Here is an 18,344-nt window from a genome sequence, read left to right as displayed (position 1 = left end):
TATTTTCTGTGTCCACTATGTAGCAAAGGGACACAGAAACCAAGGCTGACGATGACTTTCATTTATTATTCAGTTCAGTTAGGTGCTGTGTTCAGAAACGGCTCCTTTAAGGACATGATCATGTTGACTTGAGGACTTGTATTTGAATCCAACTTTTCCACATCTGCTGCTGACCCAAGTGACTGGATTTAGGTGGAATTCATTGTGACAGCACACTGCTCAAGACGGCATCCTGGGACCTTACAGTCCAATGTCAAGAAGGGATCAATAGAACTTTCGGCTACTTCCCTTTGAATTCTACCCTTAGCCCACAGGAGATATACACAAAACTGACCTTGCCAGCTCTCTAGAGAGATCTTCCCATCACTCCCCTAAAACAAAGGAGTGGTACTTAAAAGACAAGATAGAATTACAGAGATCAAAACCAACTGCATAGAAAGAAAAACATATAAGGAACAGTCAGTTCACTGGAGATTTAAAAATGAGACTTTTATTCCCTAAAGAATTATGGTTAGAACTCTTTTCGGCACTGAAGAATGTTTCTCTGCTGTTTACGTTTATTTTTAACTACAGTCTCCCAGGGAGTACAGACTACACCAATGCCTTTATCTGGCTTTTGTCCCATGGGACTGTGTGGCATTTTGGTCCCATGTGAAGCGTTCACTGTACCTTGGGGTGGGGTGGGAGTGGGGCAGGTGATCTGGGCATGCTCAGTTCAGAAAAGGATGCTCAGAAGTCTGGTGTATGTAAAACGAGAGCAACCAGTAATCAGGCTGAGAGAATTGTCAAAGGAATATGTGGTCTATATTTCAAAAGAAAAGGGAAGAGAAACTCCCTCATAAATCTACCAAATGGTTCTAAACCAATTACAACATATGTGCCGTCTGCAGTTCCCAGGTTAATTTCCTCTGCCTTGCAACTGAAGCCTGTGTTAGTACTCATGTTGAGTTATAAGGTAATGCCTGCTGAAGGGCTTACTATACTACAATGGAGAGATGCAGTCCACATCTTTATGCACACAAGGGTTATGATTGATGCATGTAAAGTCATTGTGGTATTGGAGGTTACCTAACAGATATTTACCTACTTGCATTACTCTGTTAATTCCCTACAATAGCTCTGAGTGGTTCCAATTAGCGTGAGGATACAGAACTTGCTTTGTTGTCTCTGAGAAATACGTCACGCTGGGTGTTCTGGATTCATCTTCAGACACGCACTCACCGAGGGCTTCTTGATTAGGCTGTCTCCCCTCTTGTGAGGTCTCCCTGACACGAACTCTGTGGGTAACTCCATTCAAAGTAGAGTTTCTCTACCCTGGCTGCATATTAGAATTACCCTGAAGTTCTGGTAAATACACCCTAGTGAGATCCACCTGAGACCAATTAAATCACAAATCTCCAGGGGCTGGGACCCAGGCATGCTTAGTGCTAAAATTTCCGCGGTAATTTTAATTTGCAGACAGACTTAAAAATCATGGATTAAGGTTCGGAACAAGATGATGTCACTTTGGTTGCACGTTGATGGGCAAATCTGCACCAGAACTTGCATTTTATTTAGAAAGCAATCACCACCATGATTGCGGTCGATCTTATAATCACAAGGTTGGCTGAGGGACCCTTTTGCCGCTATGTAGTAAAACTCAAAACTCCACTGCCCTTGCTTATCATAGTTTTGTTAACAATAAAAATAAAAAGAAATGTATTATCAGATGAGAATAGATTAGTTAAATAAATATGGGGTAGCCCCAAAGTGGAATATTATACAAGTATTAAAAGCAATTATGCAAACTGTTTATTCACAGTCACTTATTTAACAACGGCTTTTAGAGAACCCCTTGGGTACCAAATATCGTTCTAGGCTCTAGCTATATAGCAGTGAGCAAGAAAGAGGCATTAACAATTTTTAAAAAGAAGTTTAAAAACAGAATGCGTGTTATGATACTACTTTTATAACACATGTCCATAAAAATATGGGAGATTTATATTAAAATGTTAATCGAGACAGTTATCTCTGTGTGATGGGATTAAAGACGATTTTAATTTTCTTTCATGTTCTGGATTTTTTCTCTATGCTGGGCATTTATCACTTATGTAATTTATGTATATAAGGTATACTCCATTCTGCTTCTCAGATACCCCACAACTCTAATGGGAACATGTTAAGTGACCTGTCACATAGCAGGACTTGTCTAGCTCTGTAGGGGCTGAACCGGCAGCTGGAGGCTGCGGAAGTTCAATGTCTCTTCAGACCTGGCCATACAAACCTGACTGCGAGGATTAAAGAGAATTAAGTACTCATTTCAGTAATAATCATAGGCTTTCTTACTCTTTCCTTTTATCAGCTTGCTTTTCTGTGCAATGCCTGAGATATCAGGGGCATAAAAAGTACTTGAATAAAGGAGTGAATTGATTTGCAACAGCGGGTTAACCTGCGCCGAATCATTCACATGCAATATTGAAAGTAGCCACGAGATGGCGATAACGTTTAAAAAGTGAAAGTTAAAGGTTTTTTTTTTTTTTTTTTTTTTTTTCGGTAAAAATTCCACAGGTCAGGAGTGGAAGACGTGTTCCCATGCAAATTGCCTGTCACACGTGCTATCTTTCTGCCTGGGGTCTTCCCTCCCTTATCCCTGCTGGGCGGAGGGCATAACTGGCCTCAAGTAACTAGGAATGCAGGTTCTTGAATCTTCTCTGCCTGGAGCAATGGGGCTGCTTTGAGGAATCTGGAGGCCCACGTGACTCCTGATGCAGAAAGGGGTTTTGGTTTTGAGTGCGCTGCCTGTGTAGAGAGGACCTCAGCTGTTTATCCCCAAGAGGGGAGAAGATGAAATTGGTTTCTTTGATCAGCCTGAGGCTGGAAACCAGGGGCTGTCACTTGGGTTGAAAGCTATTGGTGTTATCATCACGCAGGCTGCAGACGCCCCAGGCACGGCGGGTCACAAGGAGGAGGGATGAGGGGGACCCCAAAACATTTCAAAAATCATACATATAACAATGAAGGGCTCCCAGGGCCATCTTGACATATCTACAACCTGTCCTGGGAGCAGCTGGCCAGTTTGTGACTTATCTCTCTACTTGCTAACTTTTAAGCCATTCTGTTGTTTATATTATCCTGGTAGCAACTCCTATGGAGAATCTGGAGAGGTAGGGACAGCAGAACCTTAAAGCAGCAATTTTCTACCGTTGACAAATCCAAGTTCATTGAAAGATAACAGCAAAGTCTTGAGCTCCCCTCGACTCTAGTTTTGGATTTCAGTTTCCCAGCCTACCTAGCATTTGTGTATCTGATGCAAAGAGCATAGGCTCTGGAGTCAGACAGACATGGATTTGGCTTCAACTTTGCACCTGAGTGGCCACGTGACCCTTTTTGACCTCCCAGAGCCCTGGTTTCTCACCTGTACACTGGGGTTTACAGGCAGAGTCAGGAAATCATGTTTATAAAGTGCCCACCTCAGCCCAGCCCATAGTATGGGCTCAAATAATGGGATTTTCCTTCCTTTCCAATCTCATTTGCAGCCACATTACTGGCCTAAAAGTTTTGCCTGGATTCTCTTCATACTGTCAAGACTGTGTACTTTTCCGGTTCCTCTTCCCTCTCTGGAAGCCTCCCTCCTCTGCCTTAAGAAATCCCAGCCTTACCTGAAAGCCTGGTGCAGGTAGGTCTGACTCTTCCTCAGAGACCTATCACCCCATCCCTGAACAGCCTTCCAATAAAACCTATAATCCTTTCCTGGCATTATTCACATCACCTGTAGAATTGTCCTACTCAGTAATCCTACCCTCCCTTCTCCACATTTTGTATTTCTTGAGGACAAGATCATGACAATGTCTTTTTTTTTTTCATTTTTTAAAAACTGGGGTATATTTGCTTTACAGTGTTGTGTTAGTTTCTGCTGTACAACAAGGCGAATCAGCTACATGCATACATACATCCCCTCCTTCTTGGGCCTCCCTCCCACACACACAGCCCCATCCCACCCGCCTAGGTCACCGCAGAGCACAGAGCTGAGCTCCGTGTGCTGTACAGCAGGTTCCCACTAGCTATCTGTTTTACACATGGTAATGCCTATATGCATGACAATGTCTTACAGGTTCTCGTATCTCTGGATAAGTAGAAGGATGAACTTTGATCACTCATACTGTTCTGTCTCCGTGGAAAGGAAAAACGTGTTTGTCAATGTGTCTGAAATGCTACCTGCCATTGCTGCCACTCTGCTTTACCGTCAGCTCAAGATACAAAGAAAAGGAAACATTTTAATAGACACTATTATTTTAACAACCAAACTGGATCTTATACTTGAAGATTTTGCAACTAAGTCCAAAATACCCCCAACACAGCTATAAATCCATATGGGTGTGTGTTTCACCACTTCCCTCGAACAGGTCCAGATGCAGCTCTATCTTAATCTGATCCAGATGTGAAGAGCCACTATCCAGGCAAAAGAAGTTATGCGTGTGGAGTCTATCATTTGCATGAGGTGCAGCCCACATTAAATGCATTAAAATGATCTGAACCTGCCCTGAGTCTTTCAGTTCTTTTTACAAAGAGGACAATGTTCTCTAGTGCGCTCCTTCGGCAAAGACTACTAACTTTGACGAGAGACTTCCAACTCAGTGAAACTGCTTGCCTGCTCCTATCATTGGGTCTAGCAAACAAGAGGGGCTCGATTTTTCAGTACTTTATTTGGAGAGGCTGAGAGTTCGAGGGGAGCGCTCTATCGCTCATGTACCCAATATGGACTTTTAGCATATCCCCATTTAATAAGCTGGTCGCTTTATAGGGAAAATGCATCTCTCTCATGTAGGCTATTTACATTCTACTTGGACAAGATTGGTGGAAGAACTAACAGAAGCCATAAGAGTATTACCTCATTCAATCGTCCACCAACCCTAAAGTATGCCCATTCTACAGATGAGGAAACTGAGGCTTGGGGAGCTGAAATGACTTGCTGAGGGTTACACACCCAGCAGGTGGATGGAATTCAAGCCCAGTTTGATTCAGAGTGAACTGTTATACGTGCAAACCTTGTAAGACTTAGTAAAACCAGACTCTCTTTGGTTCATTGTTCATGATCTAATCAAGGTTGGGTTGTATGTTTGTAAAATACGGACTCTGAAAAATGCTGTCAACAGGGGGCACAAATGCTCTAACAGAAGCACCAGGCATTATGGAACTTTGTGGAAGGAGTAGGGGGATCAGGAAAGCTATTTGGTAGCAGGGTAGGTTAGGTCATGAAAAAATGGGAGTTATTTGGAGCAGCCATTGGTCAGATTTACCCATTGGAAGGCTCCGCTTGCACCCTCCAATTCCAGTTCTTCCTTTCTTCATGATAAAATGCAGATATTTCCCAAACCAGGCAGTGACAGCATGCCTGGTTTTGACTTTTCGTAACAAAGTCAAGCACGAGGGAGTTTTCCTTCCTCTATTTGGCGTTCAACTCACGTTTGAGTAAACCACTGGGAAGAGGGTAGTTTAAAAAGATTAGGGTTTTCATATGGATTCAATTACAGGGGACTTCACAGCTACCCCTTGCGCTCAAGGGTATGATCTGCAAGATGGGAAGAGTAAAGTCTAGTTTTTCACATTCATCACCCGAATGTTACACGATAATGTTCACATGTTGGGGCTTTTTTTCCCCAGGGGAAATTGACACCACTTTGGAAATTGCTCCTTACTCAGCCATGATAAATAAAGGCTTATGTTAGAATATTCCAGGTGCAAAGTAAGTTTTTATAATTTTTGTTTGAAAAGCTGTGGAACATCTACTCTGTGCCGAGCATGAACGTTGGCAATTGGGAGATTTTTCAGTGAACAAAATAAAGACGCCTGGTCTCATCAAGCTTATATGAGAGAGGGAAGGCAGGTATTTAAGAGTAAACATCGTAGGCAAACTACTAAGAAGGTTAAAAGGTGATAAGGTTGCTTTTGAAAAAAGAACAAGCAGAGGAGTGTCAGGAAGACCTGAAGGAGTGGGGCAGTTTTCATAATCAAAGTTGGTGACCCGCATATTCGAGTAAGGGAATTAACCAAGCAGATATCTAGGGGGAGATCACTGCAGGCAAAAGGAGAAGGAATGCCTAGAGCAAAGGCCCTAAGATGGGGACATATTTGGTTCCAGGAGAAACAAGGCCAAAGAGGCTGGAGCAGAGTGAGTGGGGACAGAGGGAAGGAAATGGCAGGGGTCAAGGCCCAGGTCAAGTATGACCCCGGAAATGATTGGAGGGGTTGGCGTTTGCTCTGAATGAAACAGCAGCCCTTTTAGGGTTTTAGCGCAGGAGGCATGCTCTGACTTCTGATTTCAAAGGCTCACTCCGGCTGCCATGCTGAGAACTGCAGGGGGCAAGGAGGTAAGCAGGAGAGGTACCAGGGGAATGAGGCAAGAGCCCAGGTGATCTGAAGGTGCCCTGGACCAGGCGGCAGCAGAGAAGCCAGAGAACCCGACAGGCCAGAGCTCCAAAAGTGGGATCCTGGTAGCTTGACTCCGGTCAAGCTCTGCTAGTTTGGGGAGAGACTTAAAAAGAAAAACTGAACCATGGAAGACTTTTGCTGTCATCAGGTGTCACGTCTAACTTGGAGTTATCTCATTTATTAAATGAATGGATCTGTGAAAATTAACACTAGAAATGCATCAAAATGGCAATGAAATACTGGCTAAAGGAAGATCGTTTAGCTCATGAGTGGATCCTTCTCGCTGCCGTCTGCCCCCAAATGATACAGACATTGAAGGGAAGGCTGACAAAATCACTTCAGTTCCTTTCCGGGCCTCCAAAGTGCAAGGTGGAAGCACGTTAGCACCCTGGTGTCAGATTAGCATACATTCTCAAGTATTCTCTTTTCTTGACATTTGTGATTCTCCCAGCGTGCACTGACTAGTACAAGTTTGATCATTGTATATCTTTGAAATAGACATAGATATAAATACAGGTGCAGCCTCATCTATCCAGCAAAATAGGCTTACGGAAGCCCTGGGAATTCAGTAAACGTTAGCCGTCCTCCTCCACCCCTTGCCTGTGGGAAGAATACATCCCCACCCCACTGATTTTGACCTTGATGTTGTGACCTGCTTTGGACACTGAAATGTGATTGAGGATGACATGCACCCCGTGAAGGCACTTTGAGGGGCACTGTATGTTTCTACTAGCTCCCTTACTCTTTCTCTCTCAAAAGCTCAGCAGAGCCCAGATACCGTTGGCACGGGTTCTGAAATCAGAAGAGACATGGAACAGAGCCACAGCTTCTAAGAGAGCCCACATGTACCACGAGTGAGACATAAATGTTACAAGCCACTGAGATCTTGGAGCTGTTTGTTACTACAGCCAAACTGACTAACATAAAGTCATTCTGGAGAAGTGCATTTTCTAGATCGCTAAAGGGTTTATTTCTTAGAGTGCAAATCTAATTAAAAACACACGTTTTATTTACCAGAAATGGGTTACTCAATTCATGGTCTTTAAAAAGAGTCAAATGGCTGAGTTAAATAAAACTCCTTTTTTGGATAACTTTGGATTTTTAAACTTTATGATTAATTATAAAGTGCTACCCTAGATATAGTTGATTAAAATTTGGATTTCTGTTCAAAACTTTTCTATTAAATGAGAGATTTCTTGAGATTAGGAGTAGTGTAATAGACATCTTTGTCTCTCCAGCACCTAGAAAAATGCCTGGCACATACCAGAACGCATAAATGTTTGTTAAAAGCACGTGGCAAATGAATGAAGTAATAATAAAGCGCTAATATCACGTTTTGCGTGCTGGAGAATTGCTGCTCTTTGGACTAGAAAGGAAACATCACAAGGATGGGCAGAACCGGATGATGAGGGTCAGTGATGCAGTGGAGGAGACAGGGACTGAGTGCTTAGCTTTGCTGGTGGGTTTTGGATTAGCCAGGACAACTCGGAGAGAAGAAGACAGAAGCCTTGAGCTGCGCTGCACAGTTCGAAGGACTCAGCAGAAAGGTGCAATGTATTAAGCTTATTATAACATAAAACTCCCCTTCACTGTCTGCAGGCACTGGCTGTTCCGGCATGGAAGTCCCTTCCTTCTTCCTGTTGGTGCATGTTCAAAAGAGCCCAGAAGCCCAAGAGGAGAGGGACAGGTGGACATGAGGGCTTGGGGAGCTCAGGAGATGGCTTGATCTCTCAAACTTGGGAGGGAGGCACCTGCTAAACCAGAGGAAAAGGAAGCCCCCTTGTGCATGGCTGACTGAGAAAGTCTCCAGCTCATGAAAAAGAGAAAGTGAGAAGATGAAGGTAGAGGAGAGGAAACATCTCATCATGTGGAGCTGAACGCTGGTCTGAAGCCAACAGCCACTTCCGTTGGGATCCCATGCTTGGAGCCCAACTTTCATGCCTCATGATCTCCATCCTCTATTCTTCCCTCTACTGTTTTTTGAAGTGGTAGCTACAGCATAATACGGATCTGCATTCGTTAAGTTTCCACCTGCCTCAGACTCATTTTTTTTTTTTTTAGGTACGCGGACCTCTCACTGCTGTGGCCTCTCCCGCTGCGGAGCAGAGGCTCCAGACACGCAGGCTCAGCGGCCATGGCTCACGGGCCCAGCCGCTCCGCGGCATGCGGGATTCTCCCGGACCGGGGCACGAACCCGCGTCCCCTTCATCGGCAGGCGGACTCTCAACCACTGCGCCACCAGGGAAGCCCGAGAGTGACCTTTTAACTTGCAAAAATGTTCCTTCATTTTCAGGAATGTAAATCTGTGACATTTGAATATTTTTTTTTAAGATGCTTTTTTTAGCAATAAGACAACAATTTTAACGTGAGGGTACATGCACTTGTGATTTGCTTTATCACAAGGCTACAATGAGCCTGTATCTTAAGGTCATAGTAGAATCAGAGAACCCTTTTCCATTCCATTTTGCTTCCCCAGACAGGGTTTTAATGGTCAATTGTATCCCCAGACCTTATTCCCTGTGTCCCTGTCATTAGACGAGATCCCCCCTAGTTTCCCACGCTTGTAAGAATGTATGTAGAAAATGAACAGTATCTTCTCTTAGGAACACCATTGACAAGTGGCCGTGTCATTGTCAGGGAAACTTTCAAACAACAATCCTGGGGAAGTGATTCACAAAACAAAACCTGCAGGAGGAGAGGCAAAGAGAGAAGGACAACGCATCTTTGCCATTTTTAAAGCCAGACTACAATTTTAAACCTCAAAGTGAAACAAAAAGGCAAAGCCTCAAACACCCCACCCCAGCTTACTAGAAAACCAATTTTCCAGATAATAGCAATTCTCTGATCAAAGGCAAACAGGTATTTCCCATCAAATGGTTCAAACTGCCTACATTAAACACCCAAGTTCATAAATTCTTCAGCATTCTGGGAGCCTGCAAGGGATCTGGACAGCTTGCAGGCAACCATCCCCAAAATACTTTCCCAAACAGCACCAGATGAAGCAGAAAGGCTACTCTGGAGATGGATGAAAGCATTTCTTTACCATGGGGCTGTCTGGCCCTGATGCAAGGGGATTCCAAGGAAGCTCCCTGTACTCCACAGGGATGTGTGGTAACCTCGCTCCAGCCTGTGACATCAGCGGTGACTGCAGACTTGCACTGTCTTCACGTGAGTCAAAGGATGCTCCTATTCACCCCTCAGGACCCTACTCCCCTATGCCTAATGCTTAATTATCAAGGCAAATTCAGTGGCTCCTTTATCCACCACTTTTTCTTAGCATATGTTAAGCCATCCTGTAACTATTTATGATTAGTCATTTTATTTATTTTTTTTAAACAAAACTGAGTTACTAGAGAGGAGGGATTTGTGTGTGTGTGTGTGTGTGTGTGTGTGTGTGTGTAGTGTGCATAGTGCCTGGAGATAACAGGCACTCGGTGGTGTTGAATGAATGAATGAATAGATGATGTATTGGTGCCACTTTGAGGTGTAAGAAATTCCAAAATTTCAACAATCTAATTCTGCAGTTTTCTGGAATGAGTCATGAGGCTCATCTCTGTGTGTATATGAACCCTTTAATGAATGTTGTGCTAATTGACGAATGTATAAAAAGAAATGAAAATGGAAGTAAAATTCATATAGATTTTCTGGGCACAGAACTGTGCCACGTCCTGGAAGATAAAGATGTGTGGCATAGGTCCTTGCCTTAAATGCTTACGATCAGCTGTGAGAATGCATGCAGATGAAAACATATATAGACTGTGATCTTATAAGACAGGACATGATGAGGCCAAAGGACTGGTACAAGAGAAAAAGATGATATTTAGGAGGAAAGAAAAAGGGCTAGGAGAAGACATGAAACCAGAGAGAGAGTGGGATGGGACCACCATCAAGTTGCCATCATCCATCAGCCCTAAAGCCCCAGCTTCAGCCACCTGTGCCAGCTCTGACCCTGTAGGGGAGGAGGGGACAGCAGGAAATAGACCATCCCTGGAGAGCCTGGAACTCTGAGAACTCAAATCCCTGGGGGCCTAGAGTTTTGGGGCATTTCTTTTTCTCCACCGTGCACATTTAAAAAAATCATCTTATACCTTTAAAAAGAAACTTGACATTCTTGTTTTGAGTTACCTAAGTATGTGTGCTCCGGAGCTGGCTCTCCCTGGCTCTCCCTCGGGCAGGCTGCCCTGGGTGTCCTCTCGTCAGGTTCCCTCTCCATAACTTGGATTTATCACTGGGGTGAATAAATAGCGGGGAGGACCCCACTGCTGGCAACGCTGGATTCCTGCCCCCGGGGGCAGGAACATCCCACTAGAGACATTAAGCCTCCTGTTGGTCCAGCGTTTCTTCTGAACAGGTGCTTTCAAAGTTCTTTGCAGGAGGTTGCTGGAGACCCATCAATCACCTCTCAAAGGGTGTTCACAAAGCTGTCTTGTTACATCTGGGATAACGAAATCTCTTTTAACCATTACCGCACCACTCGCGTTCATTTATAACATATTTCTAAGAGCCTTACGGTTACTGCCTTACAGCACATTATTTTTCTGTTGAACTTATGCAAAAACCTGTCAAAGAAGGTAAGAGACCGGGAACCATCTCATTTCCCAGAACGGATGGCCACAGTTCCAGAAGGGCGAGGAGTTTGCTTCTACCAGGGAGCTATAGCCAACATGCTGGCGAGAGTCCTGGTACTTCTCTTTCCTTCCTTTAACTACTTTTTTCTTTCTCAAATTATTTTCTCATTTTGTTTCTGATGTTCTATTTTGACCCTAAATTGATTTTAAGCAGGGGAAAACATTTCTTTCCATACGGCAATGGCATCGTTAGTATTTGCTTTTATGTCTTTTTATATTTGTCTTCAGAGGTCTGACTATATGGTAACAAGACAGATCTCCACAAGTCATCAAAAGGTCATGATGTGGATTTCGGTTGTCAGTTTCACGTCTGCCTCTCCTGTGGGGAGATGTCCTTGCCTTGTTACCATTGTCCCTTTCTCTTAAGCATCCTCAATCTCTCCCTTTTCATGCTTAATTCTCTCCTGTCTAGGAATTGCTTTCTCTTACATTTTTCTCCCCTCAAGCTACTATCTTAACTTTTCCACCCTGTTTCCCATTCAGAGATGCCCAGGGATGGGCAGGTAGCAGTACCTGCCTCTCTCCATCACACTTGTCTCCCCCTGTGCTCAGGTGTGTGTGCACCGTCCAGTGGAGCCTAAGCCCCCAGGAAAGCCTTGTTCTTGCAGTTCACTTTCCTTGCCGTCTCTGCAGTACTCGACCATGTTGAATTTTGTATTATTATTATTTTCTTTGGATATACTCAGCCCTTGGTCTTCGGGACACTTCTGTATCTTGCTTCTTTTCCTACCTCTCTGATCTTTGACTCTCTTTATCTCGTCCCTGCCTCCTGCACAGTGAATATTTCCAAGGGATTGGATCGTAACCTTCTAGTCTTCCCTCTCTTCCCTCTGCCTACATCCAACATTATAGTTTCATTTATTTGTTTATTCAAATATGTTTATATTTATTGAGTTTAACTGCATTCCTTCCCCCCCCCCCGCCCCCTGCCTCCTGGCTACACTCACTGTCACTGCAGCTACTGCTTGTCTGCAGCTAAACTCAGTGCTTCACAAACACTGGCTCGCTCTCTCTTTCCTGATTTCTCTGCCTCTTCTGTTAGTGCCAGTTTGGCTGGAAACTGAGGAGTCACCTACCACCTACCACTGGCCTCTTTTCTAATATTCAGTGTCAGTAAGAGTCCTTAGCGCCCTTTGCCTCCTGACCCTCCGCCCTTTCGTGCAGCCCCCAGTGGCTAGGTTGCTACGTACACGATTCAGCCTGGGACCCACAGTCAGATGAGTAACTGCCATCTATTGGGAACCTAACATTACTCCAGGCATGTGCTTGGCACTTTGCACACATCGGCTCACACCACTCACAGGGTAGAGTGAATAGCTCTGTTTTACAGATGAAGAAACTGAGGCTTGGTATATCCCTAGATCATGGCCTTCACTATGTCCTTTCTTTTCTTTTGAAAAGATTGTCATGAAAAAGACCACGTTTCTCAGCTTAATAAACAAAGGCCCCCAAATCTCTTTTGAACCGCAACTCACCCGTTCCTCTCAACATCAGATCTCTGACTCCCCTAATCAGTAAATCCATTTCACTTCCTCCCGTCATGTTTTCTCACCCTGACCTCCTTGCCCTTTTCACTTTGCTCGTTCAGATCTCGCCTCACCTTCTCTCCCCTCCTCAATGACGTGTTCTCCATTCACTTAGGTCATGAAAACCCACAAAAAATAGGGTCCATTTTTTGGGGGTGGCTCTTGATCGTGCGTAAGTTTCCTCAGCGTAACCGTGAGCAAACCTGTCTTGCAGGAGAGGATGATGCCTGAAAGTGTGAACTCTGTGGACAATCTCAGTTCGAATCCCAGACCTGTCCGTGGCAGTCATGTGATCTGTCCATTTCCTTGTCTATAAGCGAGAGCTGATGCTAATAGTCATTACCTCACAGGGCTGTGATGAAGTCAGATGAGCGAGTGCACATAAGCATGTCGTCAGTCTAGCGCATGTCGTCAGTCTAGCGCATGTCGTCAGTCTAGCGCAGAGTGTGCACGTTCAGTGATCGTCAGCTGTTCGCATCCCAGCCTAGCATGGTATTTGGGGAATAATGTGGCCTCCATGAATATCCTTTCAATATTGATTCATTCAAATCAATAAATATATGCATAGCAGTCTTCTAACTACTGTGAAGATGGATAGAAGTACCCACATAAGAACAGAAGAACTGACACAGCGGACCAGATTCATCACCTGCTATTCACGTATGAAGTGGGGTAGTAAAGTGGGCGTTGTGGGTTCAAATCCTCATGCTTTGCCTCTGTGTTGCTTGGTTTTACCATCTGAAAAGTGGGGATGATAATATTATCTGCTTCTGAGAGTTCTTATGAGGACCCAATAAAGATAACTGTAAAATACTTAGTACTCAGTGATTGTTGGCTTTTGATATCATTATGTTTTGTTGTTGATCCGGCCCTGCATATGGCTCTGACATGGGCACAAAGGTCCTGAGGGAAGGGGCACAGATCAGATTTGAAGGAAATCACGAGGAAGGAAAGAATTAGAACAGGAGCTTTGAAGCTTCTGGAAGCTTCTGGAAGATTCCAGAGGATTCTGGGCACCTGAGAAAAGTGAGGGGAGGATGCAGAAAGGAGCCTCCCTCCCAGTCGCCTGATTCAGAGGCTTCCCTGCACGGGTTACATTTAAATTGGTTGAGTGGCCCTGGACAATGACATTCCTCTTGACTCCACCCTCCTGCTCAATTTCCACATTCAACTGGGCGAAACAGACCCAGGCTCTCTCCCCAGAGAGCTTAACCCTCTCCCAGGTCTCTCCCCTCCCCATCTGCCCCACCGCCTTGGCCTTGTTTCCAACTCATCGTGCAAGTTTCCTGCTCAGATGATTGCTCCAGCCCCCCAAACTCGCCATAGCCTCCAGCCACACCTCTGTCATCCTCTCTGCACTTGAGCAAAGTTAACCTGCTTGAAAAACATGACTGCAAGCAAGCACCGTATTAAAATATTGAAACTGTGAACCACCGCACGGCATCTCAAGACTATCAACAACCCCCTGGTGCTACACATGTCATCGCAATGCTGTTGATCTGAGAAGAGGCAGAGGTGAAATCTTAAGTGGATGAAAGATTGATTGCACGAAGCCACAAATTCCAAATGAGTCCACTGAAAACAGTGCGTCTGAATCTGTCCCAAGGCTCTTTATCCACCTCCTCCCGTTTTAGACGACGGTTCCAAAGGATAATATCTAATACTTCCAAGGGAAGTTAAAAGAGAGAGAAGACAACTTGAGGAGGCTGAGTTTGCACAGGTGCTCTAAATATTGCAGAAGTGATTTAATTCTCAGGGGCCTCCTCTAACATCCTCAGGGCAACCACGTTACCAGGCTGAGCTCCAGCTGCACTTGTACCTGTGGGCTCCCCACTCAGCCCTTGGTTATACACAGTATTCCATGTGTAAGTTAGCTCGGCATCCCGTCCCTGCAAGATGGTCAGTTCCTCGAGGACTGGAATCAGGGACTCAATCTCTATTGCCCAGTGATTCTATGACCCCGGTAATAATTTCAATCCCAATTTCCTTCTATCTTTCAATTATACGGGTTGAATTATATCTATAAGCCCCTGGCAAACAGCAGAGGTCTTTCAAAAGTTCTTCCATAAAAAAGTTCATCCATTCATGCATTTGGATCAATAAATTCATAGTACCTTATTAGTTTCTCAATCTGCAGATAGTTCAAGTATTTATGATTTTGTGGGCATCATCGAATTATGATTTATAAAGGGGTTCCTTGTACACATGGCAAAGCATTAGATAAGATCCTCCCTGAGATCCTAATGTTTATTCACCCCTTTATTTACTAAATATTCATTGAAGACTTCTTCCGTGAACTCTGCTAAGTGCTCTGGAATCAAGGTGAAAAGGTATGATTTTGACCTTACGGAGTGACAGACATTAAAGAGACAACTATGCCCAACGTGATACGAGTAGGAAACACAGTTGGCGACTTTCTGCAATTTTACATGAGTAGTTCAATTGCACTTTCCCCCCTGTAACATGGGTACACGGATCATCCTCATTTGCCCAAGAATCAGCTGATGCTGGAGAGTGAACGAGCCTGGGTGGGAGAAAACTCCATCTGACTCCAAAGCCTGAATTCTTGACACCAAACCCAAACTACTCTGGTGAACGTTTGGAGGGAGGCAGGAAAGGTGCCACAGGGTGGTGATGTAAGAGTCACCCAATGACTGAGGAGCAGTTTGCCAGGTAGACAAGCTGATTCCAAGGAGTGAGAGCAAATGCAAAGCCATGAGTGTGAAGGCCCAGAGCACACTCAGGGCACGTCCAGAGTGCTGTGTGCTAGACAGGATGATGGCTGTGAAGCGAGGCTGAGGGGTAGATAAGGGACCAGACTCTATGACTCTATGCGTTTGGTTCCTCTGTGTACTGGATGGTCTGGTATACAGCAGGCGTTCTCTATTCTCAGTTGGTTAATTAGGACTGGATCATGTGCCTCATTCCATTATGCAGTGTTTCTTAGTATTTTCTTCCAGGTGATGCACTGTCTCAAAAACTACTTTTACTCTAAATCAACACCCAAGCCTTTGATGATCATTTGCTGAACTTCAGAAGGAAACAGCCTCCTATTCCCCAAAACACACACACATCATCAGCTTGACAACAGCACAAGCACACCTGCAAGTCATTTTACTGCAGGTGGTTGGTGGCTTTTGATGTCCACACAGATGGCTTTTCTAGGAGCTTAGGCTAAGGGTGCGGCACGTTTGGGGCACTTTTTCCCAGGATGTAAATTTTGGAATCAATATTTCTGAGCCTGGGTGGAGTCTTTTTAATCTGACTGTACAGAGTAAGTATCTTCATGCTCAGCCTTGCAGGAGACGTCTTTCCAGACAAGACAGTGAAGTCTTTCATTCTTACAGGCAGGGATACGCTGAAGCTCAGAGGATCGTTTTCTCACCAGAGCTGAATTCTAACTCTGAAGTTCACTAACTGTGTGACCTTGGGTAAGTCTCCTACCTGCTTCTTGCCTCAGTTACCTCATCTGTGAAATGGGCATAATAATGATGCTAATATGAGTATTGTTACAACTGTAAATAACACATCGTTGGATTATTATGAAGGTTACAAAATTAACATATGCTTTCACTTAGGACAACACCAGGCACATTGTAAGCAGCATTTAAATATTTGTTCTTTGTATAGGAGGCCCTACAGAAAGTATGCGTGAAATCCAGCCTTTGCTCTGCTCACGCAGCCCTGTGTGTGCAGAGGGGCGCCTTTTCCTAACTGGCACAGAGGCACTGGATGGACCAGCAGCAGCCCTGCTTGTAGAGGCGATGAATTTGTCCTTATTCACCTGCACTTCTTTGCTCTCTTTCTTTTCTGTTCATCGAGAAATATTTGTGAAACAGACACACTGGAAAGCTTTATTAGATTGGTTATGAAGTGTCCCCAACCTCCTGTCATGTTTCTAACCTGCACAGCTTTATCGTAACAGGTAGCCAAGAAACACACGGTGGACCAGACCATCATCATCATTCCAGGCATGGTCTCTGGTCTTCCTCTGCGCTTGTACACAGAATGCTGCCACCTCACAAGCGACACTTAAGGCACCTGTTATCATGTGGTCACACTGGTTTCTTGAGTTCCTCTCCAAAAAGCTTGAAACAAACGACAATGCAAGCCAAGCTTATTTAGCAATTTCCCCATTGATCTGAACTAACTGAAAGTCTCCATTGCTGCATGGGAGCGGACATAAATATCCAGTGTTAGCCCAGATTTCCAGTGTTAGCCCAGAAAACAGAAGAACAGCTGAATAACACGAGGGGTTATACTTACAGGTCAAATGGGACTAGGCAGCTTCCGTTTACTGGTCTGTCAAGTACAATGTAATAAATGGATGATTTTTATTCCTAGAGGCAGCACAGAACATTGAAGAAAGCTCTTGACTTGGTATCAGAAGGCTGAGCTTGAGTATTGGCCCTACTTGGCTCTCAGTGACCTTGGGCAAATCCAACAATTCCGCTCTTAGAGCTAGAATGGGCCTCAGCGGTCATGATATTGAGCTGGTGCGTTTAAGTGACTTGCCAAACATAACTGAGTGAGTGACAGAGTGGAGACTCTCACTCTTGGCTCCTGGCCCAGGGCTCTTGGAGAACCAAGAAACCTTTGCTGTCATGATAAGGGATAAAAAAATTTTCCAGATAAATTGTAACATGCACTCTATTGAACACACTAAGTATAAAGTCCACATGTAAAGTTTCTGTGGGAATTCAGTCCTTATGTTTCTGAGTCATTTGGAGTTAACTCACCTAAATGTTATTCTTTTGAGAGCTATTGATGTCCAAAGTGCCCTTTAAGCTTGGTTCTTTACATAAGTCTTTTTTCTTTCGTTCTTTTTTTTTTTTTGATGAAAAAATAGGAAATTCTTTGCCAGGAATAAACACATTTGAAGGCCAGATGCTTTAAAATTTTCTTTCAGACTCAATATCTGCCAGATCTGAGTTAGTTCTAATGCTCTATTTTTTTTATAAATTTATTTACTTATTTATTTATTTTTGGCTGAATTGGGTCTTCGTTGCTGTGCACGGGCTCTTTCTAGTTGTGGCGAGCGGGGGCTACTCTTCGTTGTGGTGCGCGGGCTTCTCATTGCAGTGGCTTCTCTTGTTGCAGAGCACAGCCTCTAGGCGCACGGGCTTCAGTAGTTGTGGCGCACAGGCTCAGTAGTTGTGGCTTGCGGGCTCTAGAGCGCTGGCTCAGTAGTTGCGGTGCACGGGCATGCTCTGCAGCATGTGGGATCTTCCTGGACCAGGGCTCGAACCCGTGTTCCCTACACTGGCAGGCAGATTCTTAACCACTGCACCACCAGGGAAGTCCCTAATGCTCTATTTTAAAATAAGAGGAGAGTAGGGGCTGGTCCCAACTTCAATTCTCAGAACAGCAAGCTGAAATAAGCAAAGCATATCTTAAGTCATTCGAGTATGCGTTCTTATTTTTCTGTAATGTTTATAAGGATTTTGTTAACGGGTAGGTGGAAATCAGGATTGCTATTCTATGTGTTATGGTGCAAGGTAGAGACCCACTGGATTTGCTCTTCTTACGTTTTACAAGAGGTCGTTTTAGCTTGATACTACATTTGGAAAAATGTTTGGGCACCATATTATTGTGGCTAAGAAAGGCATGTAGATGGGTGGTCCAGTGGGGATGAAGTAAATGGGAGGGAGCCTTGTGTAGCCCACCAATGAGGAGAGCTTTTGCTGAAAAGGAATAGAAGTGGAGAGAATGGATGCAGGCATATGGTACTATGGTATAGCCCCGTTTTGAGGATGAAGAAAGACATGATTAATGACCATTT

This window comes from Tursiops truncatus, chromosome 10 (assembly GCF_011762595.2).
Source record: "Tursiops truncatus isolate mTurTru1 chromosome 10, mTurTru1.mat.Y, whole genome shotgun sequence".
NCBI lineage: Eukaryota > Metazoa > Chordata > Mammalia > Artiodactyla > Delphinidae > Tursiops > Tursiops truncatus.
Note: the sequence above shows the minus strand (reverse complement) of the source record.